We start from the raw sequence: 27,378 nt of genomic DNA, 5'->3' as shown, positions 1-27,378 counted from the left end.
TTATACACATCCTTGTGAATTAAATTTCATACAAAGAAATAATTAATACTGATTTTCTAGAATCGATACAAGGCATGCAATTAAGTTGTATAATCATGATAAACACTCAATACAACACACACAAAAGCCTAGAACATCCCCTACCTCAATTGGAATGAAAATCCCAATTACCACCGAAGTGAAATCGCCCCAAATTTTTGGTCCACAAGACAGATATTTCAGCTTGTTACCTTTAACTTGGGAAATTCATAAAAAATTCAATTCTAATCCAAATTGAATGAATCCAAAGCCCAATGAAAGCTTAAACACTGTAATTTGATAATATCAATTTAGTTTAACAAAATATTTTCCTAATTGAAACAGTTTTGACCCACAACTTTGAAACAAATTCTGCCCAGAAAACACATTTTCAGCCTGTAGCTTCCAACTTTGAAAATTCATGAAAAATTCATTTGACATCCAAATTGGGCAAACCTAATTTATTTTGGAAGTAAACATATGAGAGTGTAAAACTGGAAATTTATGCCATGATCCAATATCAAAAGGTTAGTGAAATAAATTATCTAAAAATATGTTTTCCAGATGCAATAAAAACATGGACAACAGATAGTCTCGGATTTTTAAAAAATTTAGAAATTCTCTCAAATTGTGAAAAAATTCTGAGTCGTGTAAAATCCATGGGGAAAGTTCCAGTAAAAATTTCAAAGTAATTGAAGCACCACAGCTCCATTTAAAAATTCGTTTCCAGACCAGATAAGAAAAGATTTAAATTTCCAGTAACTAGCTTGCAACTTCAAAAATTCATAACTAATTCATTTTAAATCCAAATTACATAAAACCAAAAATAAATGGAAGCTAATTGTTATATTTTCATGTTATATATTTAATTTGACAAGATTTATTTCAAGTTAAAACAGTTTAAAGGTAGAATACAAGTCCTTCTCTTCTATGCATGTAAAACACTCAATAATGACATAAAAATACTTCAAAATAATAGATCAATACCTCACTATAGAATTGAATCTCTAGATACGAAAGCAAAATTAGGAGTTAGGCTAGATCCTTCAAGGGTTTTGAAGAGGAGGATGAGGGAACAAAAAGCATTTCAAGCTTTATGGTCTAAAGTAAGTGGAAGGGTCTCAAAGATCAAGGTCAATGCCTAAAGTTTCATACTTCATCCATGGAAGCTAGGGTTTTGTGGTGAGGATGAAAGAGATGAAATGTGAAAATGTGTGAGTGGAGGAAATAGAAATCCTCCACTCACTATGTGATCCTACACCATGGTCAACACACACATCTATGGTCAATTGCACAAAAACCCTCCTTTAAAACCATAATCCCAAAGTGGCCCAAAGATATTTGCAAGACTAAATTGTGAACCTACACTTGTCACCAATCCATGGCTCCTTCCTAGGCTTAATCCCACACCTACACTTGTCAACCATCTAAGCCAACAAGTGCACCAATCCTAGGCCAACAAGTAGGTGAATCCTCACCCTCCAAATGTCATCATCCAATGTATCAAAGTGTTTCCACACAAATGTCAACAAGTGGACCAATGAGAGTGTGACACTTGTCACACTTTTTCAAAAATTACAAAAAGGTCCTTTTGAAAATATCTTCCAAATTTAATTACAAAATGGTCCCCAAGATGAAAAATAATTAGTTTATTTAATTACACTAAAACCCCACAAGTTAAGAAGAATTACACTAAAGTATGCATTAATGCCCCTTTATGAAGGAAGTAAGCAATCAACATGTTTTTCTAGAAAAGTAAGAATACCACTATCATGGAAATCAAATATCATGAATGCATGCAAAACCGGAATCAAATCCGAGCACAAAAATTGAGGTTGTGAAAGGAAAAAGGATAAACGAGAAAAAGACAAAATGTGAATAGTGTTCGGAAAAATAAAATATGGAAATGACACAATCCTCAAAGGAAGTTGTCAATCCAAGGAAAAGAGTCTCGGAAATCATTCCAGAGCACTCGAGACGACATCAAGTGATGAAAAATCGAACCCAAAAAGGAAAAGACAACGGAAAAAAAATATCCGTTAAAATCTAAGAAAAAGAAAAGGAAGAAAAATGATCGGGTCATTACATTATTCTTCGGTTTTGGGACAGCATTATTTCTCTGACTTCAGATGGTCTAACTTCTTCATTTTTAGTCCAAATTGGGTCATTTTTTAGTCTAACCTCAAGAGCTTAAAGTTAGCTTTCCAATGGTACTAATCACATATAGAAACTCCAACTGTAGTGAGAGTTATAAGAGTTTTAGTGAGATAGGGTTGTGGTCTCTCTTAATCGGAGGACGTCATTTCATTCTATCTTCATATCTTTGTCATCTAGACTCCAAATCAAGTGATTCTTGAGTCTATATTTGTTAATTTTTTATTATCTATCTAATGGCGTGCAAGGTGGCACCCATTTTAGTTTGGAATGATCATTTTGCCCTCGGTCCATTCGTTGGAGGGTTTTGAAACCCTAACTTCGGTTTTACTTCCGCTGAGTCACGGGACTTCTCAGAAGCCCATTCTCATGTCTTAGGGATGAAGTACATCTTTATAGAGTTGTTTATGTTTTACTTCCATATTTTGGATCCGTTTCGGGTCATCACATGACGCACTGGGTTTGTCAAATCTAGGGCCTTCACAATCTAACAACTACATGATCCCATTGATCCACATCAATCCTATTATACACAACTTAAGGACCTTGAATCTTCTTCAACCTGCTCCAAGATACTCACATGTAGTACTCCAACCCACACGTTTGTGTTTCGACCCGATCTGTCTACCCCACACTCAGTTTCAACACAATTGTTTTACTTCAACCCACATGCTTGTTTCGTCCCATATTTTTTCTTCACTCCTTTGGATATCGATTATTGTAGAATCAAGCCTCTTTTGTTGATATTCAATCACACAACACATATAATCTATATGGTTTCTAGATTGAAAAATAAACAAAACTCATCTACCCAAGAGTGAAAATATATGACAATAAAAACCCCATTCTCAAGTATGAAATATCTCTCTAAAATAAGAATGAAGTCCTTCCAAGAGATTCAAAGCTCTAGTGCTGCTTACTCTAACATAATATAAAGCATATGGAAACCCCAAAAATGAGAGTTAGATAATAAAATAAATTCTTCTCTCCTTATGTTTAATGTCAGACCTAAACCTATTTATAAAATTTGGCAACTTGTTCTCCAAGTATACAACTTGCTATCAAAGCATTAGGTTTTATAATATAATAAAAATAAAGTTTTGGAAGGTTTTTCCGCAACTAACATTTACGTCGATCGAATTGTTAGTGACGTTGATTGATCAATGCATAACATACTTCGATTGATCAAGCCAATAGCAGTTTTCTATCGATCGAACTTTCGGGGTCTTTGATCAATTGAGATGGCTTATTCTTTAATCAACCAAAGTCCAACTCTATGGAATTCCAATTTAGTTTAGCTTACACCTATCGATCGAACTTGGCATAACATCAATCAATCGAACCTTCATAAACTTTGATCGAAGTGACATCACTTTTTCGATAAATGAATAAATAAAGTTTTCATGTACTTTTTGGTCCTAAAAAGTTTATTCCATGCACAAATAAGGTTTAACAAATTTGTATAAACTTTGAAACTTGTCTAGCTATATAACCTCATATGCATGTTTTTGAAAACTTTTTCTAATGCACAAGCCATAGTTCAAAATAATAATTAAAAAAAAATAGCATGTAATGGAACCTATTATATGAGGTTTCGAGAAATACTTAGTGGATAAATAAGATACCTATATATTTTGATCATATAAAAACTAGATTTTGTGGTAACAAAATAATAAATAAATATATATATATATATATATATATATATCTATATATATACTGTTATCCGAATATTGACCCTAGGGGGGGTGAATAGGGCCATTGGCAATTTGGTGTTTAGGTGCAATTCGTTTTAACAAGCTATTCTAATGATTAATAATTACTAGTATTTTCTTATAACTAAATTAAATTTTTTAACTCTCTTATTTATTTACAATAAATTTTTTAGGAAAAAAATTTACTTTAAAACTATATTGTTAAAAAAATTATGATGAAGCCCTTTGTTTGTCAAAGCAAAAAATGGTTGCTTTAAGCAGTACACATTGATTTGATAATCAATTGTCATACCTTTAATTAAGCAAAATAATAAATAAAAGAATTAGGGTTTCATTTCAATCTCTTTAAAAAGATAGCTCCATAACAATACTTCCTAACTTAAGATACCAAATATATATATATATATATATATATATATATATATATATATATATATACATACATACATACATAATTGCATACACAAAGAGAAAACATAGATGAAATTAATAAAGCAATCATCCAATCAAACTCAACATCCCTTTGATGCTTTGTCGTTCATGAGAAGAGCTCAGAAGGTAAATGTGATTCGAAGGAGGTCGAGGAATTGTACAGAAGCGATTTGCCTGTTATTGAAGCAAATGAAACCGAAGAAGACGCGATAGAGATATAAGAGATCTATATATATATATATATATATATATATATACATACATACATAATTGCATACACAAAGAGAAAACATAGATGAAATTAATGAAGCAATCATCCAATCAAACTCAACATCCCTTTGATGCTTTGTCGTTCATGAGAAGAGCTTAGAAGGTAAATGTGATTCGAAGGAGGTCGAGGAATTGTACAAAAGCGATTTGCCTGTTATTGAAGCAAATGAAACTGAAGAAGAAGCGATAGAGATATAAGAAATCACGAATTTGACATCGTAAACTGATTGTAATACGGCAAAAATTAATCTGAAAATCATAAATAGTTTAATTCAGGTTTGTTTCTTCGAAGGAAAAGAAACTTTTCTAGTGATACAGAGACTTTATTTATAGGCATGTAATTATTTAATTCAAGGGTACTCTATTTTGGCTTCCATTTCCTCTATCTTCTTGATTTCTTTAACACCACACGAAATGAACAATTCTTTATCGAGAGCAATCATAGCGCAGTTCACCTTACCGGTTATCATGATTTTAAGATGACTCTCTGGCGCAAATTTAAACTCTTCCGATCATAGCAATGTCCTTCTTCCACGAGTGATTGTTACAGACCTAATTTCTTCAATCTTCAACACTGTCTGTAACGACCCGGATTTCTCAACCCGGTACGTTAGTGATGAACCGGAAGTTGACCCGATAACGGACCCAAAATGCGGAAGCGAAAGAAGCCAAATGACCTCAAGAGATGTACGTCATCCCTAAGGCCCCAAAATGACTCTCCATGAAGCCACGGAACTTAAATGAGCCAAGTAAATGAAGCAAGAATGCCTAACCCAAAAAGAGATGAACTAAGGGCAAAATGGTCATTTCTCATTGAAAAGGGTGACACCGTGCACACCATTGGAAGGACAACAAAAAAATGAACAAAATTAGACTCAAGAATCGTCTGATTCTGAGTCCGGGCAGAAAAGATATGAAATTCCAACACCCGATGCGAAAGTTGTGAAACAGTGACTTAACATTTTCCAATATTTTCATAATAAACTTTGAAAACAAAAGTGCATAGAAAATGAGATACATGTCATTGGCCTCCGGCCTCATTTCATATATATTAAATACATTGAAAAGAGTGCACTTACGTACACTTTACACATACGAATCAACGAATACAAGTTTAAACAAATAAGGCTACAAAGAGGCATCTTATGCTAACACTTGCATAAAATAGAAACTTAGAAACTGTAAGCCATCCAAGAAGCAATGGAATCTTCAAATCCTGAAACCTGTACTTGAAATATGCCCCAGTATCGTAGGGGTGAGTAATATAAAGCTACTCGTAGGAGATGAGCATGCATCGACCTAGCATTTTACAATTTTATCACCTTATGGTGAAACATGTTAAAGGGGCTCATGCCACCTAACCTCTATGTCAAGATGAGACCCAGGAAGCATCCTAAGCTACCTAGATCATTTATATCATAATCACATTGTTCATGCAATTCAAACAACATGGAAACATGTTATACAAGGCAACAAGATATAAATTCTCAAAGTCTTCAACTTGAAATCCAAAATACGAAAACAACAAGTGTGGGTCATGCCACCTAACGTCTATGTTCAAAATGAATCTATAAGGTCATTTCTAAACTACATTTGAATATCAAAACACAAATTATAATATCGATGCAATTTAACCAACAATGGAACTTCCAATAAAACGCATGAAGCATGCTTTCCCAAAGCTACATCTTATGCTCAAAATAGGAAATCAAATAAGGGACAACAAGTTACGATATCATCTAGTTATCAACTTGAAATGAAATACGAAATCAAACAAAGTGGATACTCGGACGTCACGTCAGATCAGACCGACAACATAGTTACTTTAGGGTTACTAGCCCATGGGTAACCACCCTATGTGCGCACTAGACTATATAGAGGGACAATCCCCCGTACTAGAACCAAGTCCTAGCCGTAGCCAAACAACGACATCCCCAAGTTTCCACAATCAACAAATTGTGCAACAACGTATATATATCAACATGTATATACAAGATATCAACTATTTACCAAGCACAATCCAAATTTTGGAAACTTCTACAATACATGCTCAAAATTCACAACTACTATGGCATGTAAGATGTCAAATACAAAGTGTGCAATTCCTTACACATAGCAATAATATATTCAATAAGGAAAAATATATTCTCATGAATATAAAAGTAACAACTATGTTATCCAATACTCAAAAGTAATCAAGTGAACATACATCAAATCCAAATCCGTGATTTAAATATAGAAACAACTTCCAAAATGCAACTAAATCCATAGAGTAATAAAGTAGAATTTAATTAAACATAAATAGTTAAATTCTCTAAATTTCAAGTTAATCCAAATAACCTCAATTTAATATATATTGAAAGATATGTCATGGTCATCATATATATAACATCAAATGACAAGTTAAGTGATAAAAACACTTAAAACAAAATTAATCAAGCTAATTAATTAATTTTCTCTAGATTTTTAAACAATTCCAAATGCCCTCAATTTAATCTATGTTACAGAACATGCCAAGGCCTATTTAAATACCACATTACAACTTGATTTAATGCTTGATACAACCATGTGAATTAAACTTTCACTAAAGATAAATATTAAATAAAAGTTGTAATTCTTAATCAAATGATCCAAATTTAATATATGTTAACCAATATATCTAAGCATAATTTCCTAGCATGTTACAATTCAAATCAAAGTTATACATCATCGTAAATTTTAAAACTTATACAAAGAAATAAAAATTACTAACTTTCAAGATTTGATACAAGGCATACATATATGTTGTATAATCATGGTAAACACACAATACAACACACAAATAATTCTAAAACATTCCTTACCTCAATTGGAATGAAAATCCCAATTACCACCGAAATGAAATCGCCCCAAATTTTCGGTCCGTAAAACAGATTTTTCAGCTTGCTACCTTCAACTTGTAAAATTCATAAAAAATTCAATCTAACCCAAATTGAATGAATCCAAAGCACAATGAAAGCTTAAACACTGTAATTTGATAATATAAATTTATTTTAACAAAATATTTTCCCAATTGAAACAGTTTTGACCCACAACTTTGAAACAAATTCTGCCCAAAAAACACATTTTCAGCCTGTAGCTTCCAACTTTGAAAATTCATGAAAAATTCATTTGACATCCAAATTGGGCAAACCTAATTTATTTTGGAAGTAAACATATGAGTGTGTAAAACTGGAAATTTAAGCCATGATCCAATACCAAAAGGTTAGTGAAATAAATCATCTAAACATATGTTTTCCAGCTGCAATAAAAACATGGACAGCAGATAGTTTCAGTTTTTTAAAAAACTTTATAAATGCTCTAAAATCGTGAAAAAATTCTGAGTTGTGTAAAACCCATGGTGGAAGTTCTAGTAAAAATTTCAAGGCAATTGAAGCACCACAGCTCCATATAAAAAATTCATTTCCGAACTGAAAAGGAAAAGCTTCAAATTTCCAGCAACTAGCTTGCAACTTCAAAAATTCATAACTAATTCATTTTAAATTTAAATTACATGAAACCAAAACTAAATGAAACCTAATTGACTATATTTTCATAATCTATATTTAATTTGACAAGATTAATTTCAAGTTAAAATAGTTTAAGGGCAAAATACAAGTCCTTCTCTTCCATGCATGTAAAACACTCAATAATGACATAAAAATACTTCAAAATAATAGATCAATACCTCACTAGAGAATTGAATCTCTAGATACCAAAGCAAAACTAGGAGTTAGGCTAGATCCTTCAAGGGTTTTGAAGAGGAGAGTGGGAGGAGCCTAAAGTATTCCAAGTTCAAAGTTCTAAGGTGAGTGAAAGGGCACCAAAAATGAAGTCAAAGCTACTAGTCAAGCTTTTCTCCAATGGTGGCTTCCTTAGGGTTCTTGAGAGGAAAATGATAAATGAATTAAAATGTGTAAACCCTAAGCTAAATTGGTGGGCTTCTCCACTCACTAGGTGCTCTTGCACTACCTCTCACACACACACTAATGTAAGACTTAAGGTGAGTCCTACACTTGTTATGAATCCAAGTGAGCTTCCAAGATTAAATATTAACCCTACACTTGTCAACCATCCATGCCAACAAGTGCACCAATCCTAGGACAACAAGTGGGTGAATCTCCACCCTCCATGTGTCATGAGATTAAGCCTCCAAGTGGTTCCACCACAAAATCAACAAATGGCACCATAGGAATGTGACACTTGTCACATTTTTCGAAAATTGCAAAAAGGTCCTTTTTGAAAATATCTTCCAATTTAATTTGCAAAATGGTCCCTAAGACGAAAAATAATTACTTTACTTAATTACCCCAAAACCCCTCAAGTTATGGATAATTGCAAAAAGTCTTATTTTCATGGTTTTTACAAAGAAAGTAAGCATTTAATATGCATTTCTACAAAAGTAAAAATGTAGATGTCATGGAATTTAAATATCATGAATGTATGCAAAACTGGAATTAAATCCGAGTACAAAAAATGAGGTTATGCAAGTAAAAGTGAAAAACGAGAAGAGGACGAAATAAGGAAAAGACGAAAAATGAATAGTGTCAAAAAAACAAAAATTGTGGAAATGATTCGGTCCTCAAAGGAAGTTGTCAATATAAAGGAAAGAGTCTCAGAAACCATTTTCGAACACTCGAGACGACACTAAGAGGCGGGAAATCGAACCCGAAAAGGAAAAGACAATGAAAAAAAAATTTATCCGCAAAATTTGAAGAAAAAAGGAAAAGGAAAAAAATAACCGGGTCATTACAACCTTCCCACCTTAAAGGGATTTCGTCCCCGAAATCCAGCCCCAACAAAACAAAAGGCAAAACTAGGATAACTACGGAGTACATCTTCAAGTACCCCAAACAACATGCAACGAAAACAACCCCAAGGCTAAAAGACAATGCTCAAGCCAATGACATTTGCACCCACGTGCTTACAACTGGACAACCTCTCAAAAGAAAAATGACCGCACGGCCACACGACAAGTCAAAGGTCACTCACAGAACCCAACGCCAGACAAAGGAATGGAAGACAACAACCGTAAGCATTTCTCCTGATGAACCATCATACCGATCTAAAAACAACCCAAAAAGAACTCGAAGATCATCACAGATCAAATCAAAGTACAAAATAAGGACAATGGGGTAGTACGAATAGCGACCAGAACCCGCTCACACTTACTCGTCAGTAAGGTAGTATGACAGTATAAGGCACTAATTCATAACCTGCCCCCCACTAGGTCTACCCATGAAACCTCTCGATACAAATGACATCAATGTCGTGAATCATCATTACCAAAAGCTCTACGGGAACCAGGCATCTTGTGAGAGTTGGGGTAGCTAATCCCAAAACTCTGACAACAATGTCATAGGCACCGCTAAGCTTAAGGTCCTAAGTCCTCAATATAACAAAACCAATAACTCCAACGCCTCAAAATACTCCTGTTTACAACCTAAACCACGAATCCAAAGCCTAACAAACAAAACATCATCTCCAAAATCCCATATATCATCTTGAAATAGATCAATTACGAAACCACACCGTAATCAAACATCAGATCAAAATCCCTATCACGGATAACTAGATCCTCGAAATACAAGTCCACGAAGTGGCACACATATCAAAATCTTGACAACCAAGGTTATAGAACGAGTCTCTCAAAATCGTACTTTACAACTCCAAGCTAAATCAAAATTCCTCAATTTCGATCCATCTATAAACAACCACTGGAACTACAATTCCTCAAGGCCATGCCTAGTCAAAACTAGGATGAGAAAACTCCACAGGCAAGCCATATCCAATAAAGATCCTCCAAAACTCCTCCTAAGAGTCAACCACATCCAGGCCTCCAAAACTGGAACAAGTCTCCAAAAGACATTTTCAAAAGAGCATCGAGCTCACCTCACGAATCAAACAATCCTCAAAGATATGGACATAAGTCTCTGTAAAATGATCTCACACCAATCAACTCACTTGAGCACCACAACCGTCAACAACAAGGGCAGGAACTCCCCAAGGGAAGACACGAAAGAAAGGGGACCACCAGTCCTAAAAAGGATAACACCACGACTCCATCTCTGAAATGAAAAACATCAAAGTCAACGACTTCACCCCCTACATGGAAGTAAGTTGACCAAAATCTATTAAATCCTCACCAAGGACTCAAGACAACAACGATGATCCTCATGGACCCACCAACCCCAAAACAGTGTACAACACAACTGAGGGAAGAGACTCACTCCTTGTGAAGTCCCTAACACGAACCAGCACAAAACCATTATGGAAACTCGCATACAGACTGCGTGCAACCAAGGGAAACGAATAGGAAAACCAAACCTGAAAGTCATGCATATGAGAAGGAATACAACTACCAGAAAGAAAATCTACTTACATATATGAAAATCAAAAACACATGCTGCACGTCTCCACATAAACACAAAAGCGTGTCATTAAAGTGCAATAACAACATGACATCTCGAAGCATATAAGAAAGGCATGTTATTGCCACACAACAAGAAGGCAAATGTGGATAGACCTCCACCTACTCATGCATCACAATATCATAAATCATACTACTAACATGGTAATAAATGAAACTGCAGAAAACAAAAGTGATGCAACAATGAACCCTATGGACATCGTATCCTAGAGTGCCTAGGTAAAAAGGAAGGACCAGTCCTAGCCATACACTGACTCCAAAAACCAATGCAACAACAACCTGTCTCAAAACAAACGTGAGCCCTTACCACAATGGTAAGACTCTTAGAATCCATCTCTGAATCTAAGGGTGACACTACAAGTGACACTAACAATGTAATGCTTTCTCTACCCGAAGTATCTATCAATCGACTTGACCCGAAAAGCGTCATCGCACAGGGAGAATTCAAAGGAAATGGCAACTCTAGCCATACGATCAGACAACCAAATTGATCACTACGACTGATCCCTAAAACAACCATCATCATTATCGATCAAAAGGACTACACCCGTCGGAATAAAACCCAACGCTGATTCCATCCGAACTGCACTCGTAGCTTGCCAGCACGGTAGCATAACTGTGCCATGCACCCGCCCACAACGTACCCGCCCACGAAAATTGCAATCTCAGAGGAACCTTCCAAAACAACCAAGGATCCCAAAAGGTCCAAAACCTAACCATGGCCTAAAATCAACAAATCCAGCACTACGGTTGTGCCTAATGGCTCAGCCCACGAGAGCCTAAACAAAAGGTGTCTCTCCACCTACCTCAAAACCAACTCTAGGTCAACAACAACCTAAACTGCAATACAACCGTGACTACAATCACCATTAACCTCAACTTGAGCCTCAATGACCAATCTCGTGTCATGCCACATATGCAACACAGTTATGTATATACAAATCTGATCTAGAATACATCATATGTCATGCTCTTTACATAATAATTAAATCATGCTAAACAAACGGCATACCACATGTAGCACGTAAGTATATAAACATGTTATCATGAAGCAAATAAACACATAGAGCATGGCAACAAAAGCATGATATGCACCCAAAACCTGTCGTCCAAGGTATTCAAACCTAGGAGCTCTGATACCACCTGTAACGACCCGGATTTCTCAACCCGGTACGTTAGTGATGAACCAGAAGTTGACCCGATAACAGACCTGAAATGCGAAATCGAAAGAAGCCAAATGACCTCAAGAGATGTACGCCATCCCTAAGGCCCCAAAATGACTCTCTATGAAGCCACAGAACTTAAATGAGCCAAGCAAATGAAGTAAGAATGCCTAACCCAAAAAGAGATGAACTAAGGGCAAAATGGTCATTTCTCACTAAAAAGGGTGCCACCGTGCACACCATTGGAAGGACAACAAAAAATAAACAAAATTAGACTCAAGAATCGTCTGATTCTGAGTCCGGGCAGAAAAGATACGAAATTCCAACACCCGATGCGAAAGTTATGAAATAGTGACTTGACATTTTCCAATATTTTCATAATAAACTTTGAAAACAAAAGTGCATAGAAAATGAGATACATGTCATTGGCCTCCGGCCTCATCTCATACATATTAAATACATTGAAAAGAGTGCACTTACGTACACTTTACATATACGAATCAACGAATACAAGTTTAAACAAATAAGGCTACAAAGAGGCATCTTATGCTAACACTTGCATAAAATAGAAACTTAGAAACTGTAAGCCATCCAAGAAGCAATGGAATCTTCAAATCCTGAGTCCTGTACCTGAAATATGCCCCAGTATCGTAGGGGTGAGTAACATAAAGCTACTCGTAGGAGATGAGCATGCATCGACCTAGCATTTTACAATTTTATCACCTTATGGTGAAACATGTTAAAGGGGCTCATGCCACCTAATGTCTATGTCAAGATGAGACTCAGGGAGCATCCTAAGCTACCTAGATCATTTATATCATAATCACATTGCTCATGCAATTCAAACAACATGAAAACATGTTATATAAGGCAACAAGATATAAATTCTCAAAGTCTTTAACTTGAAATCCAAAATACGAAAACAACAAGTGTGGGTCATGCTATCTAACGTCTATGTTCAAAATGAATCTATAAGGTCATTCCTAAACTACATTTGAACATCAAAACACAAATTATGATATCGATGCAATTTAACCAACAATGGAACTTCCAATACAACGCATGAAGCACGCTTTCACAAAGCTACATCTTAAGCTCAAAATAGGAAATCAAATAAGGAACAACAAGTTACGATATCATCTAGTTATCAACTTGAAATGAAATACGAAATCAAACAAAGTTGATACTCGGACGTCACGTCAGATCAGACCGACAACATAGTTACTTTAAGGTTACTAACTCATGGGTAACCTCCCTATGTGCGCACTAGACTATATAGAGGGACAATCCCCCGTACTAGAACCAAGTCCTAGCCGTAGCCAAACAATGACATCCCCAAGTTTTCAAAATCAACAAATTGTGCAACAACGTATATATATCAACATGTATATACAAGATACCAACTATTTACCAAGCACAATCCAAATTTTGGAAACTTATACAATACATGCTCAAAATTCACAACTACTATGGCATGTAAGATGTCAAATACAAAGTGTGCAATTCCTTACACATAGCAACAATATATTCAATAAGGAAAAATATATTATCATGAATATATTAGTAACAGCTATGTTCTCCAATGCTCAAAAGTAATCAAGTGAACATACATCAAATCCAAATCCATGATTTAAATATAGAAACAACTTCCAAAATGCAATTAAATCCATGGAGTAATAAAGTAGAATTTAATTGACCATAAATAGTTAAATTCTCTAAATTTCAAGTTAATCTAAATAACCTTAATTTGATATGTATTGAAAGATATGTCATGGTCATCATATATATAACATCAAATGACAAGTTAAGTGATTAAAACACTGAAAACAAAATTAATCAAGCTAATTATTTAATTTCCTGTAGATTTTTAAACAATTCCAAATGCCCTTAATTTAATCTATGTTACAGAACATGCCAAGGCCTATTTAAATACCACATTACAACTTGATTTAATGCTTGATACAACCATGTGAATTAAACTTTCACTAAAGATAAATATTAAATAAAAGTTGTAATTCTTAATCAAATGATCCAAATTTAATATATGTTAACCAATATATCTAAGCATAATTTTCTAGCATGTTATAATTCAACTCAAAGTTATACATCATCACAAATTTTAAAACTTATATAAAGAAATAAAAATTACTAACTTTCTAGATTTGATACAAGGTATACATATATGTTGTATAATCATGGTAAACACACAATACAACACACAAATAATTCTAAAACATTCCCTACCTCAATTGGAATGAAAATCCCAATTACCACCGTAATGAAATCGCCCCAAATTTTCGGTCCGCAAAACAGATTTTTCATCTTCCTACCTTCAACTTGTAAAATTCATAAAAAATTCAATTCTAACCCAAATTGAATGGATCCAAAGTCCAATGAAAGCTTAAACACTGTAATTTGATAATATAAATTTAGTTTAACAGAATATTTTTCCAATTGAAACAGTTTTGACCCACAACTTTGAAACAAATTCTGCCCAGAAAACACATTTTCAGCCTGTAGCTTTCAACTTTGAAAATTCATGAAAAATTCATTTGACATCCAAATTGGGCAAACCTAATGTATTTTGGAAGTAAACATATGAGAGTGTAAAAATAAAAATTTAAGCCATGATCCAATGTCAAAAGGTTAGTGAAATAAATCATCTAAAAATATGTTTTCCAACTGCAATAAAAACAGATAGCAGATAGTTTCGGATTTTTAAAAAAATTTAGAAATACTCTAAAATCGTGAAAAAATTCTGAGTAGTGTAAAACCAAGGTGGAAGTTTCAGTAAAAATTTCAAGGCAATTGAAGCACCACAGCTCCTTATAAAAAATTCATTTCCGGACTGAAAAGGAAAAGCTTCAAATTTCTAGTAACTAGCTTGCAACTTCAAAAATTCATAACTAATTCATTTTAAATTCAAATTATTTGAAACCAAAACTAAATGAAAGCTAATTGAGTATATTTTCATATTCTATATTTAATTTGACAAGATTAATTTCAAGTTAAAATAGTTTAAGGGCAAAATACAAGTTCTTCTCTTCCATGCATGTAAAACACTCAATAATGACATAAAAATACTTCAAAATAATAGATCAATACCTCACTAGAGAATTGAATCTCTAGATACCAAAGCAAAACTAGGAGTTAGACTAGATCCTTTAAGGGTTTTGAAGAGGAGAGTGGGAGGAGCCTAAAGTATTCCAAGTTCAAAGTTCTAAGGTGACTGAAAGGGCACCAAAAATGAAGTCAAAGCTACTAGTCAAGCTTTTCTCCAATGGTGGCTTCCTTAGGGTTCTTGAGAGGAAAGTGATGAATGAATTAAAATGTGTAAACCCTAAGCTAAATTGGTGAGCTTCTCCACTCACTAAGTGCTCTTGCACTACCTCTCACACACATACTAATACAAGACTAAAGGTGAGTCCTACACTTGTCATGAATCCAAGTGAGCTTCCAAGATTAAATATTAACCCTACACTTGTCAACCATCCATGCCAACAAGTGCACCAATCCTAGGACAACAAGTGGGTGAATCTCCACCCTCCATGTGTCATGAGATTAAGCCTCCAAGTGGTTCCACTACAAAATCAACAAGTGGCACCATAGGAATGTGACACTTGTCACATTTTCCGAAAATTACAAAAAGGTCCTTTTTGAAAATATCTTCCAATTTAATTTGCAAAATGGTCCCTAAGACAAAAAATAATTACTTTACTTAATAACCCAAAAACCCCTCAAGTTATGGATAATTGCAAAAAGTCTTGTTTTCATGGCTTTTACAAAGAAAGTAAGCATTTAATATGCATTTCTACAAAAGTAAAAATGTAGATGTCATGGAATTTAAATATCATGAATGTATGCAAAACCGAAATCAAATCCGAGCACAAAAAATGAGGTTATGCAAGTAAAAGTGAAAAACGAGAAGAGGACGAAATAAGGAAAAGACAAAAAATGAATAGTGTCAAAAAAACAAAAATTATGAAAATGACTCGGTCCTCAAAGGAAGTTATCAATCCAAAGGAAAGAGTCTCAGAAACTATTTCCGAGCACTCGAGATGACACTAAGAGGCGGGAAATCAAACCCGAAAAGGAAAAGACAATGAAAAAAAAAAATTATCCGCAAAATTTGAAGAAAAAGGGAAAAGGAAGAAAATGACCGAGTCATTACACTGTCCAAAAATTCCCCCAAAAACACCCTAGAAATTGTAGTTCAAAGCCTTTAAATCGCAATCGTATTAACAAACCCTAGTATCGCGACCTTGTCTCTTATCTTCTCTAAGCACTGAATGCCTCTCAACTAAAACCTTTTGAAATTTTAGCAATATAAGAGGTACATAACATGAGGAGTATTGTGACGGCACTGGTTTTTAGGCCAGCGCGTCCTCTGATGAACCGAACATAGATCCGATAATGAATCCAGAATACGGAAATAAGAAATAAGACAACGGTCTCCCAAGGCACAATATACCTCTAAGACACTTTGATGACCTTCTATGAGGTCGTGAAACTTAATGAGAACTGACACGGAAGCAAAAGATCAGAAAATAACAATTAAGCCCATAGGGGCAAGATAGTCATTTTACATGGAAATGACGTCCTTATAATGTATATAATTCTCGAAACACATCCGTGACTTCCCATGAAGTTACGGGACTCAAAAGAACAATGAAAACCTAATTAAGATGGACTCAAGAATCGTATGATTCAGAGTCCGGACGAAGGAGAAACGAGCGAAAACAAAAAATCAATGTCACGACGTCGAGATGGGGCACCACGAGCATCCCATGAGCACCATGACATGCTAGGAAAGAAAAAAATTCAACCAGAACTGAGAGTTGAAACGAGATCCAAAATGAATTTTTCTGGAAAAACACGAAGAAGAACCCCCTCCTAAAATCAAGTTTTCTACTCGACTTAGAAAAAGGAAACGAAAAATCCTCACTGTGAAACACATAAAATGCCCCTAGATCAGAAGAGGACAAGAGGGCCAAAAGCTGCTACAGTAACTGTCCTGATCTGATAGTAGAAACAGGCTATCAAACAAATTTTTCTGGAAAAATACGAAAAAGAAACCCCTCTTGAAATCAAATTTTCTACCCGGCAAAGCTACAAAAAATGAAAAAAAATACACTGTGAAATGGCCAAAATGCCCCTAGATCAATAAAGGATTAAAAACTCAAAAAATGCAACTTTGCACCAAGTATGCATTTGACCCTAAATGTATTTCTAGGTTGAAACGAATATGCACGCAAGCGTAATAAATAATTCTAAGCGCGCAGGAATGGTCCGTGGCTCCCGATAAGCCCTGACTCAAAATCCGACCCCCCAACGGCCGAAAATGATAAAAATGAACTTGGAATCGAAATTTTGAAAACCAAAAATGTGAAATGGAGTCAAATTACCATTTGGTCCTTGGTCACACTTTATACATGATTAATGAGACCCTATGAAAGAATAAAAATGAAATTGTCACACCTGATGCAAAAGTAATGAAGCAATGATTTATGAATTTTCAATATTTTCATAACATTTCATGAAATTAAGAATTACATAATATACAATATAAATGTTATTAGTCTCCGGCCTCATCTCACATAAGTCTAATATATCGTAAAAGGTGTACTTATGTACACATTACATATATGGAATCAAAAATACAAGTTTAGACATATAAGGTTACAAAATGACATTTCATGCTACCATTTGCATGAAATGAAAACTTAAAAGGTACAAGTCATCTAAGGAATGATGAACATCACGAACTAAACCTTTATACCTGAAACAAATCCCCAGTAACTTCGGGATGGGTAATATAAAGTTACTCGTAAGAAATGAGCATGCATCGACCTAACATTTTACAAAATTATCACCTTAAGGTGAAACAAGTTAAAGGGGCTCATACCACCTAACGTTTATGTTAATATGAGACTCAGGGAGCATCCTAAGCTACCTTAGATCATTTCTGGCATAAATCACATCATTCATGTAATTTAAATAACGTAGAAGCATGTTATACAAAGCAACAAGATATAGATTCTCAAAGTCCTCAACTTGAAATCTAAAATACGAAAACAACTAAAGTGGGTCATGCCACCTAACGTCTATATTCTAATGAATCTATAGAATCATTCCTAAGTTACATTTGAATATCAAAACACAAATCACAATATGAATGCCATTTAACCAATATTAGAACTTCCAATACAACGCATAAAGCATGATTTCTCAAAGTTAACATCTTGAAACTCAAAATTGGAAACCAATTAAGGAACAACAAGTTATAATATCATCTAATTATTAACTTGAAATGAAAAGTGAAATCAAACAAAGTGGATACTTGGACATCACGCCGGATCAAGCAGACACCATAGTTACTTCAGGGTTACTAACCTATGGGTAACCTCCCTATATGCGCACTAGACTGTAGAGGGATAATCCCTCGTACTAGAACCATGTCCTAGCCGTAGTCAAACAACAACATCCCCAAGTTTCCAAAATCAACAAGTTGTGCAACAACGTATATATCAATAAGAATATACAAGATAATGAACTATCTACCAAGCACAACCAAATTTGGAAACACATACAATACATGCACTAAGTCCACAACTACTATGGCATGACAATTGTCGAATCTTCAGTGTGCGATTCGTTACACGCTATAATAATATATTTCAACATTGAAAACATAAACTCATAAATCTAATACAAGTCCAAAATCATGATTTAAATATATAACCAATGTCAAACACCTGAGTAAATCATTAACGCAATAGAAATGGAAATTAATTAAATAAACTAATTAATTTCTCTAAGTTTCAAATCTCAATCAATAATTAACACATGTTAAACAATATTGCATGGTCATTACATACATCCATTCAAAATCTTAATTAAGCCAATGGAACAACAAAGTAGAATTTAATTAAATCATGATAATTAAATCTCTAACTTCTAAACAATTTCAAATGGTCCCAAATTAATATATGCTAGTAAACAAGTCCTAGTCATTTCAAATATCAAGTTAAAAACTTTATTAAACTAATGGAACCATTAAATAGATTTTAATGAATTCTTTTAATTAAAATCTCTAGATTTTTAAACTTATCCAAATGCTCTCAAATTAACATATGTTAGGAAACATGCCAAGGCCTATTGTAATATCACATCACAAGTTTATTTCATACAAGTTACAACTATGTGAATTAATCTTTCACAAAAGAAAAATATTAAATTAAAGTTGCATTTCTTATCTAAATAATCTTAAATTAATATATGTTAACAAACATACCAAAGCTTAATTTTCTAGCATTCTACAATTTAATTCTAAGTTGTATAGCATCATGAGAATTAAATCTTAAATATAGAAAATAATTAAATTAAATTCTAGATTATGAACAAAAGCATGCATACAAGTTGTATAAACTTCTAAAATCATCAATACAACATGAATATGAAACTATAACATCCCCTATCTCAATTTGAGATGAAAATCTCAAAAGCCACCAAAATGAAACGGTTCTGAATTCGACAATACTTCGGGGTTTTGTCGAGGACAACGTTGTGATCATTAAACTCCAAGGAGGACCTATCAAAATCCTAACTTGACCTCAAACTCAAACTCAAAAAATGGCTAAAAACGGGTTCTAATAAGGGGGAAAGATGCGCGTAGTCAAGACGAACACAAAATGCAAAGACACTACAACTTTTTAACAAGGGAAGGAAGTTTTAATTGGGAGAAGAAGGGTGGCAGCCTTTCTTGGGCTGCCATGGCAACTGTTGGTCGTGCATGAAGAGAAGTGAAGGTCAAAAATGAAATATCTCACTCCCCTTTTATAGGAAAACTCTAAAAGTGCCCCGAAAGGGCCCCTTCGGGTCCAGAAAAGTGAAATTTGAGTAGACGCACTCAAATGACAAAACTCTGTGAACGAAAAAGAACCGAAATGAGAAAATATGAATAACGGAAGAAATAACGTCAAAAACTGAGTCCCGAGTAGAGATATAAGCCCCGAACAAGTTCGGCAACAACTAGGCCAAAAACCCTAAAACTGGGGGAAAACGACCAGAAGACAATTCTAAGAGTACACGACTCGATAAAAAGTAAAAATGAATCCCGTATAAGGATCCAGGCTCAAAACGAGGCATTTTTGCAATAACTTTTATTAATTGCACAATGACCCATCCAAAAATTGAAAATTGCACTAATGACCCAGAATGAAAATATCTTCAAAAAATATTTTCTTAAAAATCCCTAAAATAAAATATTTTCAAAAGATATTTATGAAAAATACCCCAAGAAAAAAAAAAAAAAAAAAAGATTTTGAAAAACTATGCATCCATGCCCCTATGGATACCGGGAGTAATCAGAGTACTTTACTCCAAAAGCAAAAATACGTATTTCGTGAAAACCACTTAAGATAAAGGTACGTGAAGTCAAAAGCCAACTCCGAGCATGAAAAGTGAGGTTGTGCCAAAAAGTGACAAACGGGGAAAAGACAAAATAGGAAAAATGATGAAAAGTGAATAGTGTCGAAAAACGAAAAATGCGAAAATGACTCAGTCCTTAAAAAAAGTTGTTAATCCAAAGGAAAGAGTCTCAGAAACCATTTCCGAGCACTCGAGACGACACTAAGTGATGAGAAACCAAACACAGAATAGAAAAGACAACGAAAAAAATTTATCCGTAAAATTTGAGGGAAAACGAAAGGAAAGAAAATGACATGGTCATTACAGGTATTGAGGGTATTTCACAAATTTAGTTTTATTTGCCTTTTTTAATTAAATGTTAATTATAATAGGCATTTTTGTATATGTACAATGACGTCGGCCGGAAATGTGCCAAAAGTGACTGGTAGGGGGCAATATGCAAGTTTCTTATAGTTGTGGTAGTGACTTATTCGATTTTGTAGTTCAGAAGGGAAAAATGCTAATTTTTTTATAGGTAAGGGGGATTTTATGGTTTTTTGTCTTTTAATTATAACATCTTGAATGGCCACATATGATTTTATTATTATTTTTATTATATAATTCAAATTATTATTATTATTATTTATTTATTTATTTATTTATTTTTTTGAGGAGTCTTGTAAAAAACCGCCCCCTTAAAACATGGACTAAAATTTAATTAGACATTTATCCAAACCAATATATATAACTTAAATTTCAAGTTGAACTTTTATTTTCTTCATTTAAGAAATTAAAGTCGGTCGTGCTAATAATTAGTAAACCTGTTGTTTGAAATCTAAGGATCTTGATCTTTGTCACGTGTTTGCTTAACCATAATGTTTATTGACACGAGGATTTCAACAGAATAATCGAGTCACCCAGGTGTATTAGATTAGAGTCGCACATGTGAATCATTATTTTATAACTGTCGGTAGCCACTTCTAGTTGGCATCTATTTACATAATTGAGGAGAGAGTTGGAAGGGAATAATAGGGGGAAAGTATACTTAAGGATATTTTAGACGCAGTATCTTGCATAATAATGCATTGTCATTCAGTATAAATTATGAGTCACTACGACTATATATCGGACGATATATTGGACGGAGATTCATGTGTAAAATCCGTGTTATTGTATACTTTCTTAAGAATATAACAAAAATATTATTATTTAAGAATAACACAACATAGATGTGTCTCCATCACATGTCCATGGATTTCATACGTGACTTCACATACAATTACCCCCCTACCACGATAAAAGCATAAATGATCCCGTGGAGTGATGACATAGTATCACCCAACAATCAACGCGAATTGTACACTCCACATAATTAAGTAACCCAAAGTATGTAAAAGTAAGTACACTACCAGGAATATGGAGTTACTTCCAGTTGACAGTTATACCAGGGGCTTCAGTCAAGTCCACATCTTGGCCTCTTGCTCCACTAGGCAATGCAAAATCAAATTTATGCACAAGATTTGCTAATGCAAGCTCATTAACAGCCTTGGTGAAAAGGATCCCAGGACAACCTCTCCTGCCAGCTCCAAGTGGAATAAATTGGAAATTCTGCCCATTGTAATCTACTGAAGAATTCAAGAACCTCTCAGGTCGGAACTCTTCAGCGTCATCCCATAATGATGGGTCTCGCGCAATGCCCAGGCATTGGTCAACAATTGTGTGCCGGTTACAATGCCGTATCCCATTACTTTTACATCATGAATCGATTCTCGGGGAAGTAGCAATGGAAAAGGAGCATGTAATCGTATAGACTCCTTAATCACCGCTTTTAAGTAGTGCATTTTCTCTAAATCATCCTCAGCTATGTCCACTTTGCCTTTGGCTATTCCTCGAACCTCATTCTGCAATTTTTTCATGACTTTGGGATGTCTTAAAAGCCCTGTTATTTCCCATTCTAGAGCTGTGTATGTTGTTTCAGTTCCAGCAACAAACATATCCTACAAGAAACAAAACATGGTAAATTAACAAGTTTTAATTGAAGTTGGTCGTATAAAAATTTAAGAACTTAGTTTATCATGGTAAATCATTGCTTCCAGAATTACTGCTTAAAAGAAAGGTTGATTTCTTTTTCTCTTTGTTCGTAAGTAAACCAAGCCACACTCGAGAAAATTCAGCCCTGGCTCCTTCATCTTTTGGGTTAAATGGTGTGTGCAATTTCAAAAATAAACGTCTGCAATTTCAATTATTGTCATAGTAACTTGCTGATGTGGCAAATAAAATCTCAGCAACCAATGGCAGATTGACAGCACACCAAAGAGATAAGGTCTCTTATCTGTTTCACTCCTCATTTTTGTGACCAGACCCAAATTTCACATCTACAACTCTTACTGCACGGACCACTATTACACAAAATCACTAACACCCCATACGTCAAAATCGATTATTCATTTCTTGATCCTGTTTGCTTCCTAGTTCTTCTTCTGAAATGAGCCAATTGTCTTCTTCTATGCATGCTGTTAGCGACAAGGATGTAAAATAATTATCTTACCTTTATGTAAGAGAAATATCTTTCATTGTATTTAAAATTTTTTTCCTATATTACTATATTTCAATTAAAAAGTGCAAAAGGGTATAATTGTCTAAATGCATATGGCATATAAATATTCTAAAATTATGAAATTTTTATTTATTTATTAAATTTACAGTATCATGACAGGTCTAAAACTTTTTAAAATAAAAAACATTTGTAATCAAATGGTTCAACTAGGATGTCCAATGGTTAGAATTGATGCAAAGAACTGATAATTTGTAACTGGTACCTCCTTCTTCTTCTCTTCTTCTTCTTCTTCATTTTTTTTTTTTTTTTTTTTCAATTAATAGAGAATTACAAATTCTCACTAATTTCTAATCTTTTACGCTGACATTTAACAAAGCAACTAATGAAGTTCATGTTATTGGAAACTCACATCCCTTTCAAATATTTGAAATGATCATAGGAACATGTTACTTCATAATTTTATGATTGTGCAGTGTAAGTTTCCAATGTAAACGACAATAATTTGCCACACCTGCCAGAAAAGTCAAGTGATTAATTCCTAGTTCTTTCAATTGCAATCATATATAACAGTGTCTGATTTATTGTCACTACCATGCACGAAAACATTCCAAATTCAAGGCTGAGTTTCTCAAGAAATTGTTCCACTTTTTTCCAAAGTAACAATCAGTTGGAACCAGTGTCACAAGTACTTCAATTGGTTAGTGTCATTGAATTTTAGGAAGAGAGAAAATTAGACTTACCAAGATCAGAGCTTTTATGCTGTCTCTGTCAAGAGGAATGGCAAAGTGTTCTGTCGTTGAATTTTAAGTAAAATGTCTACGAAATCCTCTTGCCCTTCATCATGTTCATCACTCCCACCATTATTGATCTCTCTTTTTTGACGATCCATGTGCTCTTCTAGCACACCCTCCAAAAAAATATCGAGCTCTTTAGCAACTTTCTCCACTTTTGCATTCAAACCATTGATCCGATTCAACCACGCAAGCCGAGGGATATAGTCCCCCGCATTGAAAACACCCACAACCTCCGTTACATCCCTAAACAGCTCCTTTAACTTCCTACCACCTTCCCGTTCACTGTATTTCTTTTCCAAGGCTACGCGACACAATACATCATTTGTCAATGATATTAACATTTCAGACAAATTTACTGCGGAAGAAGAAGAAGAAGACAGTTTGATCTTCTCCAACATAAGGGATGTTTCTTCTTCTCTCATCCTACAGAAGGACTGAACCCTTTTGTTACTTAGAAGTTGGAGCACACAAATGCTTCTTAGGTGCCTCCAATACTCTCCATAAGCAGCGAATGCAACGTCCTTACCATAAAATATTTTACAGGTAATGCTTGATTTACGTCTAGTTGAGAAGTTGAGATCATGGGTTTTCATGATCTTGCGAGCTGCATCAGCAGAGGAGACGATGAGAGCAGGCTTGCTGCCAAGGTGAAGCAGCGTGAGTGGTCCATATTATTGAGCTAAAGATTGGAGGGAGCGGTGAGGGAGCAATCCAAGTTGGTGAAGATTTCCAATAATTGGGATCTGTGATGGAGAAGGTGGCAGATTTGTTTGGGTTTTTGGATTGGACAACCATTTCAAAAGAAGTACTAAAGAGAAGAGCAAGAGAAGAAGAGAGTAAAATAAAGAGTGGAATGAGAATATTTCTTGTTGCTCTAGAATCCAAGAAAACTTGACCTTAATTTTTGGGATTATTACATATAAGTGGGATTAGTGCACCATATTTACTTAGAGGCTGAGTCAAAGTCCCATAGTTTCCCTAAAATGAATTTGACCCAAAAGCTGAGGTGGCACATGGAAAAATACTGTTTAAAAATTATGTTACCTAAAATGCCCTTTCCCCTTTTTTCTGTGTTGCCTAAAATATCCTTTCCCCAAATAAATCACTCTTCTTCTCCCTTCGAATTTTTCATCTGTCCTCATCGATTCTTCTCTTTCCCCGCAACTCTCTAAACCCAACCTCCACTCCTAATTCCTTCGTCCATCCCTCATGGTTCGTTTTTATCTTCCACGGTGTCGCGGCTGTGATTTCCTGCACCATGGTTCTGGGTTGCTTTTCTTTGTCGAGTTTGGGTCGCCGAGTTTGTGAATCGCCGTGTTCTCCAGCGATTTCGGCTGGTTCTTCTCCGGCGATCGCTGTTGGGTTGCGGGTTCCTTCTGGCGAGCTTTTGAATCACCGGTTTCTCCAGCGATTTCGGCTGGGTTCCTTCCGGCGAGTTTCTAAATCACCGTTCTTTCCGACGATTTGGGTTCTTTGCGTCGGTGTTCTCCAACGATTTCGCTGCGTCGTTCTTCTTCGGCGACCTTGTGAGTCGCAGCTGGGTTCTTCTCTGATCGCGGCAGGGTCTTTCCGGCGAGCTTGTGGTCGCCATTCTCCGGCAATTTTTGACCATTTTCTTCTAGTGAGCTTGTCAGCCGGCTGTTCTTTGCTTCGTTGTCTCACCGGCGATTTCGGTTGGCTCTTCTTCGACGAGTTGTGATTAAGTGCTGATTTTGATAATAAACAAATAATAATAATAATAATAATAATAAATAAATAAATTAAAAATAAATAAATAAATAATAATTGAAGCAATTAAAGAATTTTTTTTTTTTTTGGTTAAGTACTGATTTTGCAGCAAATAAAAAAAATTTGAAGCAATTAAATTTTTTTCGGGGAAGTGTTAAGTGTATGGTGGTTGTTGGCAGTGGTCTGAATGGTTGAATTGTTGATTGGGTACTCTTTTGCATGTGAATTGCGTAGTTGATTGGGTTCCCTTTGCAATATACATTGATGATTAAAAAAAAAAAAAAAAAAGTTGAATTGATAAAAAAAAAAAACATGAAAACATTTCACAGTGGCTGAATTGGTGTTGGGTTAGGTTGTTGTTGGATTTGGATTGTGCATAGGGTGCTTGATTCGGGTAATTGTTTAGAGTTGAATTGGTGATTGGGATAGTTGGTTGTTGAATTTTGTGGATTTATTGATACGGATTTTGGTTTGTCATTGCAGTAGAATTGATGCACTTGGTTGAATCTGCAGTTCATTACAAAGTGGGTGTTGCCAGTCTCAGTCTCAAAACTTTTTACTAGAAAGCCTGAACTCTACAAAAATGACTCGTGTTTCTTCTTCCAAACGTTTCAAACCCTCTAAAGAGACTCCCAAAGCCCCGTGGCGTACCAAACGTCTGGATTTTGAGACTACCTTCGACATTGAAGGTACGTTTCGCCACAATGACACGACTGAATGGGCAGTGTTAGAATTTGAAAGGAGGCATTTGCTAAGCCTTTTTAGACCAGCCGGAATCGCTGTAACTTGATTTTTGAACATTTTACTTGACCGACTTGTTGACCTCCAAAAAATTCCTGATTTATAATTCAATAAGTTTAATTTCAAAATAAATTATGTTTTCTCAATTCGGATGTCAAACGAATGTTCTAAAAAATATTGAGATATCCGCTGCCCAGATTTTCTTCGAACAGGGGGCAGTTGTCCCATTTTACATTCTAGCACCACTTTGGGTATTTGGTGTCATCTATTTATTGTGATCCTAAATCAGTAAATTATTGGTCCCATTGACTCTTTTAAATGGAGTAGCATATTCTATTGGATCATTTAAATGGATGATTTTTTATCACTCATTGTTGTAGGGCAAGCTTAGTAAGAATATGTTTTTGTAGTGAACATGATTGATAGCTTAGTGAGTGCAAGAGATTTGGTGGCATTAAAATTTTAAAAGGATAGAATGGATAGGCCTTTTAATGTTGAAAATTCCTAAAAATTGAAATGAACAATTTTTGTTGGTAGCATTTGTTTTAACCCTAGACTCAGGTATTTTTAACACTCTTTACCACCCATGGATAATATGGTCTCATTCATACTTAAGCTATCTTCCTAGTCTTGCCCTTAATGTTTCTTACAAACCTCATTTCAGTTATAGTGAAACTATGAACAAGTTTATTATTTGCTTAGTAAAAAATGTTTCATTCTATATTTTGCTGGTCTTATTGTTGGCTTACAAATATTTCTTAATTATCATATACTACATCTAAATAGTTGGTATGGTAGATTTTTTTTTTCGCACCATTTTAATCAGCAAGGCTGTTTGGGACTTTTGAATAATTATTTCAATAATACAATTGTTAAAGTTTGTCCACGTTTTCAGTTTGGTACCTTCACCTTTTCCGTTTCTCCTACTTTTTTAAGGTTGGTTAATTTT

At 34.7% G+C, this 27,378-nt stretch overlaps 1 long non-coding RNA gene and 1 pseudogene across 2 annotated transcripts in view; both read right to left on the bottom strand.

Annotated features, from left to right (window-relative positions):
- LOC132302302 (uncharacterized) overlaps window positions 1-8,536 on the bottom strand; it is a 53,457-nt gene extending 44,921 nt beyond the window's left edge. For both annotated transcript variants that reach the window (XR_009480803.1, XR_009480804.1), the window contains exons 1-2: window positions 8,296-8,536; window positions 7,433-7,524 (exon numbers count right to left, since the gene is read on the bottom strand). This is a non-coding gene — a long non-coding RNA (uncharacterized LOC132302302). The remainder of the gene's footprint in view (window positions 1-7,432; window positions 7,525-8,295) is intronic.
- A 13,241-nt stretch (window positions 8,537-21,777) lies between these two features.
- On the bottom strand, window positions 21,778-24,860 carry LOC132303798 (cytochrome P450 736A117-like; annotated as a pseudogene).
- Window positions 24,861-27,378: the final 2,518 nt, after the last annotated feature.

This window comes from Cornus florida, unplaced genomic scaffold, assembly GCF_030987335.1.
Source record: "Cornus florida cultivar Cherokee Brave unplaced genomic scaffold, ASM3098733v1 CherokeeBrave_3.0.0_Hap2_Chr04, whole genome shotgun sequence".
NCBI lineage: Eukaryota > Viridiplantae > Streptophyta > Magnoliopsida > Cornales > Cornaceae > Cornus > Cornus florida.
Note: the sequence above shows the minus strand (reverse complement) of the source record. Positions and strands in the feature narration are given on the sequence as shown.